At 39.7% G+C, this 7,105-nt stretch overlaps 2 non-coding genes across 2 annotated transcripts; one reads left to right on the forward strand and one right to left on the reverse strand.

Moving 5' to 3' along the window:
* Positions 1-2,549: 2,549 nt before the first annotated feature.
* Positions 2,550-2,620, forward strand: TRNAG-GCC (transfer RNA glycine (anticodon GCC)). Its single transcript has one exon. It is a non-coding gene; the product is annotated as a tRNA-Gly (tRNA).
* A 1,207-nt stretch (positions 2,621-3,827) lies between these two features.
* Positions 3,828-3,898, reverse strand: TRNAG-GCC (transfer RNA glycine (anticodon GCC)). The gene has a single exon. It is a non-coding gene; the product is annotated as a tRNA-Gly (tRNA).
* Between the last annotated feature and the right edge of the window lie 3,207 nt (positions 3,899-7,105).

A 7,105-nucleotide genomic window follows, 5' to 3' on the forward strand; every position in this document is an offset into this window, starting at 1 on the left:
CCCTGTGTCTGGGAGATGGAGAGTTGAGTATTTCCCACAGTGTTGTGTGAAAGTAACAAGGATCCTCAAATTATGGAGGCGGTGTCACCTCTTTATTGTGTGGTGAAGTGTGGCCTCGGGAAAGACACAACACACTTCTCCAGCTCCAAGATTCCTCCAGCCATTTGGTGTCTCTACCACTTTTATGGAGACTTTGATGAAACCATGTCCTCCGGAGGTCTACCTAAAGAAAAACAATGCCATCTACAAAGATATCTCAGGAGCATAGCCAGGCAATAAAATGGTGTGTATGGGGCTTCCTGAAAACATTCTGCTATATTTCAAGTCTTTTCAACTTTGTGATTCCTCTCATTCTATTTATTCAGAACATTAAAAATCCAAAACTCATCAAAACTAAGTTACCCCTAGTTATACAGAAGTCCAGAATGTCCTGTCACAAAGATGATGTGTAAGGAATAGCTGCCAAAACTTTCAATGTGTCCGTGCTGGGACCTGGGAGGGTTGGCACACTCCGGCCGGTAGCATGAACCACCAAACTTGCTACAATAGTAGGAATGATGTCACCACAAGAACATGGGTGTTAAAGGGGTACTCCAGTGGAAAACTTTTTTTTTTTAAATCACCTGGTGCCAGAAGGTTAAACAGATTTGTAAATTACTTCTATTAAAAAATCTTAATCCTTCCAGGATTAGCTGCTGAATACGACAGAGAAATCTCTTTTCTTTTTGGAACACAGAGCTCTCTGCTTACATCACGAGCACAGTGCTCTCTGCTGATTTCTCTGTCCATTTTAGGAACTGTCCAGAGCAGCATATGTTTGCAATGGGGATTTTCTCCTAGTCTGGACAGTTCTTAAAATGGACAGAGATGTCAGCAGAGAGCACTGTGCTCGTGATTCAGCAAAGAGCTCTATGTTCCAAAAAGAAAATAATTTCCTCTGTAGTATTCAGCAGCTAATAAGTACTGGAAGGATTAAGATTTTTTTTAATAGAAGTAATTTACAAATTTGTTTAACTTTCTGGCACCAGTTGATTTAAAAAAAAAAAGTTTTCCACCGGAGTACCCCTTTAAAGATGGACAAACAACCTCCGACACATTTTGGCAAATCCTGGTTTCCTTCCTCAGGGAGGGAAAAGTACATTATCCTATGGAGACAATGTTAGGGGATATCTCAAGATGTTTTTCACATTAAAAATTCTTGGTGTTTTTCCTCACGTGGTCATGTGTTTAGTAGCAATACATGTGAGTTATTGTAAGATATTTTTCCATTACCCACAATAATCCATAGAATTGGCCTGAAGCAATGTTTCCCATAATCCTCTATTGAAGAAATGATCAGACGGGTATCACACAGCAATCTTTTTTAAGACAACACATCAGACATGATCCCTCAGTCCAGGCTTAGATGGTTATAATGAAACCAACCTTTAGGGATATTAACAGTAGATTGTCCATGTCCACATGTCTATAGACCTCAGGGTATGAGGATAAAAGGACTTCACAGGGGAGAGAAGAGTGTCGGAGAAGTGTGCCTAGGTGAAGATCGAGCAGTGACCAGACTACAGCAGGAGATCTGGAAGTGACCGGTTGGGGAGGAGAAAACAAGGTGAGAAGTCTCCAGAAGTCTATGGGACAACATCTCATCAATGTTTTGTTTTTTCCATTGTTTTTCCAGCCATGGTCTCCTGCCAGATGTGACATTGGGCTGACTCACTTGACACACCATCTCTATGGACCAGACAAGATCATATAGTCATGTGTCATGTAAAACAGGGGCCTCAGGAACAATTAATACTTCTTAAATCTAAGTATTTGAAGAAATTTTGTAAAAAAAAAAAAATGTTTGCAATTTCTAACTAACATTTTTTTTTAAGTTGTCCCCTAACTTGTATTATACATTTAACAAATGGAAGTGTGTCTGAAAAGTGTGTCCAGGTGACAGTAAAACGCTAACATAGCTGCACTGCTGGATGTATGGCTATGCTTTCTCTTCAGAGGTATTAGAGTCCTGTGGCCCTCAGGGCATGTTTTGGTCCCAGGCTCCCCTGCAACATATTTTTCTTACACTTTATTTATGTATCAATTCGTAATATCCTAAAGAAAACTGACACAAAGAGAGATCCCCAAGGGTCACTGACCCAATCTTAAGTTATAGCAAATTACCAAAGAAATATATATGTTTATATGGATCAAAATCGTATTATGACAAAATCCCAGACAATACAAATAAATTCATTAAGAACAATTAAAATCATGATAAGGGACAGTCCAAAAATGGTTGTCCAGTGGACAAAAACCAATTGCATCCAATCACAATTACATCACCAGCACATCAACAACACAATAACAACACAACACATCAACACCACACACATCAACACCAAACACATCAACACCACACACATCAACACCAAACACATCAACACCACACACATCAACACAAAACACATCAACACCAAACACATCAACACCAAACACATTTACAATACATCTACAACAAACACACCTTCACCACACCTACACCGACTACAACACATATAGGACATCAAGCATTGGTGGTTCAGTGGTAGAATTCTCGCCTGCCACGCGGGAGGCCCGGGTTCGATTCCCGGCCAATGCAGATGATTAATTTGTTTTAAATTTTCTGGTAGTTTAATTTAGGAAATTACCAAAGAAACAGATGCGTTTATATGGATCACAATTTATTTGATGACAAAATCACAGACAATACAAAGAAATTCATTAGGAACAATTAAAATCATGATAAGGGACAGTCCAAAAATGGTAGTCCAGTGGTCAAAAAACAATTGGCGGGGCTAGGACCAAAGGGTGGGTATATAAAAGTAACCATATCAAATACTAATCTTCATATAAAACGCCAGGAACATAAATATGCAATCATCAAAGTGCACGAAGAGACTCCTTTGTTGGAGGCACATACAAAATAATATGATAAAGTGCAATAATAGTACAAATTAGATAACACAGGTCTCCCTCTGAGTTACCAAAGGTAGGTACAAAGAGTAAAGTGCAGTCAATTAGAGAGAAAGTGCGTGACAAAATGTAGCAGAACACCTATAATAATACATGTAAAATACTGCATATAGGAGACAACATATATAAGCATGGTAGCAAATACATGATACAACCTGGTGAGAAGGAACCTAGTCAGCCGCCGGACCCAACATTTCGCTTATCGCTTCAACCGCAGTGTCACACTTCAACCAGGGTGTAACACACCCCGGTTGAAGCGATAAGCGAAATGTTGGGTCCGGCGGCTGACTAGGTTCCTTCTCACCAGGTTGTATCATGTATTTGCTACCATGCTTATATATGTTCTCTCCTATATACAGTATTTTACATGTATTATTATAGGTGTTCTGCTACATTTTGTCACGCACTTTCTCTCTAATTGACTGCACTTTACTCTTTGTACCTACCTTTGGTAACTCAGAGGGAGACCTGTGTTATCTAATTTGTACTATTATTGCACTTTATCATACTATTTTGTATGTGCCTCCAACAAAGGAGTCTCTTCATGCACTTTGATGATTGCATATTTATTTTCCTTGTGTTTTATATGAAGATTAGTATTTGATCTGGTTACTTTATATATCCATCTTTTGGTCCTAGCCCCCGCAAATTGTTTTTTGTCTACTGGACTACCATTTTTGGACTGTCCCTTATCATTATTTTAATTGTTCTTAATGAATTTTTGTATTGTCTGTGATTTTGTCATCAAATTAATTGTGATCCATATAAACGCATCTGTTTCTTAGGTAATTTCCTAAATAAAACTACCAGAAAATTTAAAAGAAAAGAACATCTGCATTGGCCGGGAATCGAACCCGGGCCTTCCGCGTGGCAGGCGAGAATTCTACCACTGAACCACCAATGCTTGATGTGCTATACGGATTTTGTTTTAGCTGTGTGGTAGATGTAAGGAAGATGTATTTCTTGTAGATGTGTTGTAGATGTGTTTGTTGTAGATGTGTTTGTTGTAGATGTATTGTTGATGTGTTGTAGATGTGTGGTAGATGTGTTTGTTGTAGATGTGTTTGCTGTAGATGTGTTTGTTGTGGATGTGTTGTAGATGTGTTATAGATGTGTTGTAGGTGTGTCGTAGATGTGTTGTTGTAAATGTGTTTGTTGTAGATGTATTGTTGATGTGTTGTAGGTGTGTGGTAGATGTGTTTGTTGTAGATGTATTGTTGATGTGTTGTAGGTGTGTGGTAGATGTGTTTGTTGTAGATATGTTTGCTGTAGATGTGTTTGTTGTGGATGTATTGTTGATTTGTTGTAGATGTGTTATAGATGTGTTGTAGGTGTGTTGTAGATGTGTTGTTGCTACCTTAACTTTTGTGATCTCCACTTGCCGTGTATTCTCTTGGGGGTCAGGGGTTGCTTTTGGTGGTGCTAAACCTTCTAATACACTTGCAATAAAACATCCAGCGTAGAAAGTAGAAGAAATATGAAGGTAGCCACTCACCATTGCATTCTTCAAACTGTAGTCTTTATTTTCAATACAAAAAGTGCACAATAGTTACTGGCAGGCTTAGCGCTTGTTGCAATCAGATGATGGCCGTTTCACATGATTCACGCGCTTCAACAGATCTGACAATCTGCTAAACGCCAGCCCTGAAGTACGTGACCTCCTCTGATGTCAGCACAAGGTAAATAAAACACAATAAAAACATTTACAAAAAAAAACTGCTATTTACATGTCTGGCAATAATTATAAGAAGATGCTCATCTCGATTTTGTCATTTAGACCTTGTAAATCTTGCGCCTGCGTTTTACTATCCCCCAGGCTTTTCTCTTCTGTGTTGTAGATGTGTTGATCAGAGCTTAAAAATGATTCCCTGTCCAGGAGATGAGATAACTGCCTTCATAAAGTAGTTAGACCCTCCACACAACCCCTATATGGTTGTTAGGCCCACACACTGCCTTTATATATTATAAAAAGCCCCACACACTAGCCCCATACAGTAGTAAGGCCTTCCACTCTGCCCTATATAGGTCATTAAAAAATGTCGACTCTCACGCGGTCCGTGCAAGAGGGATAAAAGGAGACACTCAGGTGGCACTTGCTGGTGGAGAACGGTGATTAACCAACAACTGGACTTAAAATAATAAAGAATAAAGGCTTTATTTGACCAAATAGGGACAACGCGTTTCGAGGGGACCTGCTCCCCTCTTCCTCAGGTCCGGACGGACCTGAGGAAGAGGGGTGCAGGTCCCCTCGAAACGCGCTGTCGCTATTTTTTCAAATAAAGCCCTATGTGGTCAAATAAAGGCAATTGTTGACTCTCACGCTTGGACCGCGTGAGAGTCAGCAATTGCCTCACACCGTCCGAGGGCTCTGGGGACGGATCGACACAGGCTGCGGCTGGGATCTTCAGCATACCCTTCATACAAGGCAAACTATGGTGTTGTGCCTGGAGCACAACACATAAAGGTGAGCATATTTTCACCTATTGCACCTTCTTCACACCACCGGATAATTGTGCACAGGGTGCGCCGGCATTGTGTTCCCCTCCCCCCACATTTTTCTATCTACACATTACATTAAAAAAATGTAATAGTAATAGAAAGAAAATTAAATTAAAAATTTGGAACCTTCAGTCTCTGGACTTACTTTGCTTCCATAGTCACATATATTCCCACAGGATGCTGGTTGTTTCATCTATATCAGTTATGGCCAAGAAGTGGTTACTCAGGACTCGTAGAGGCGAGCTGAACCATTATAATCATGTATGTTATTGGCGTGTGGAACTGGACCAAGTATAACCTGTTCAACAAGAGAATCATTACAAATGGTTCTCAGTACAAAAACGACTAAATATTTTATTATTCATCTGCTGTAATTTTAGATGATTTCTCTATAACAATTACACATTTTTAGACCTACACATCATATAAAAGCTTCTATGCAGAATAAGCATAAGCTACAAATGGTATAAGACAATAACACGGCATAAATAGTGACACAATGCATCGGTCACAAGGTCACCAGAATCTAACATAACATAAAGAAAAGTCTACAAAACCTTTCCCAGGACTTTTATAGATAATAGAGAAGTGTGTTGGCCCAGTAGAGGAGGGACAAATGGCAGACACCGTGAACTTGTTGTCGCCTCTCCATTCTTCTATCACCTCTCTGTACATCTACAAAGTGTGACCGAGGGAAAAGGAAAGGCACCACCTTCGGAGGGGACATCAAAGGTCTCCAGGTTCCTAGGTTTGGATCTTGGATGGAAAGTTCTTAGAATGTCTATCCATATATATATTATTTCAAAGAGAGAGTTCACTAGCACTCAGCGGTCCTGTGGTAGTCATTGTTTTGGATGTTTCCGTAATGGTGGGAGACGACTGGATGAGGGTGCTCAGAGGCTAACAGCCATTTTCGCGCACAGCCGCGCGCTTCTTCCGGCCTCTGAGGCCGGAAGAAGCGCGCGGCTGTGCGTTAAAATGGCTGTTAGCCTCTGAGCACCCTCATCCAGTCGTCTCCCAGCACTACGGAAACATCCAAAACACAGACTACCACAGGACCGGTGAGTGCGAGTGAACTACCTCTTCGATATTGTACATGAATACTAGTATACTTTGACACTCAGCACCATGGCAGTGTAATATTATAGAAACAGCTACGGCCACTGATACTGCTAACCATACTCCGATATTTAATATAAAAATACAATAAGTAACAGAGCAGTGCCCTCCAAATTTTCTACAAACATACTAGTATATATTTACATATATATATATATATATATATATATACACAATACAATGAGAGATGTTTAGTTAGCATCAACTAGTCCATAATTCATAAGATCTAATAGTTATATTTGTCATTTAGGTCTTCAGTTTTGGGTACTAAATTATTCTTCAACACAATCCACATCAGCAATGTCCCAATTTTACAAGTAACCCTTAAATATTCAGTTTATCCACTATAATATAAATGATATCAATTGTGGTGTGTTAAAAAGCCAACAAGTACATGTCATCTCCAACGAGGACTCCCTGTGTCTGGGAGATGGAGAGTTGAGTATTTCCCACAGTGTTGTGTGAAAGTAACAAGGATCCTCAAATTATGGAG

This window comes from Hyla sarda, chromosome 4 (genome assembly GCF_029499605.1).
Source record: "Hyla sarda isolate aHylSar1 chromosome 4, aHylSar1.hap1, whole genome shotgun sequence".
NCBI classification, from domain to species: domain Eukaryota; kingdom Metazoa; phylum Chordata; class Amphibia; order Anura; family Hylidae; genus Hyla; species Hyla sarda.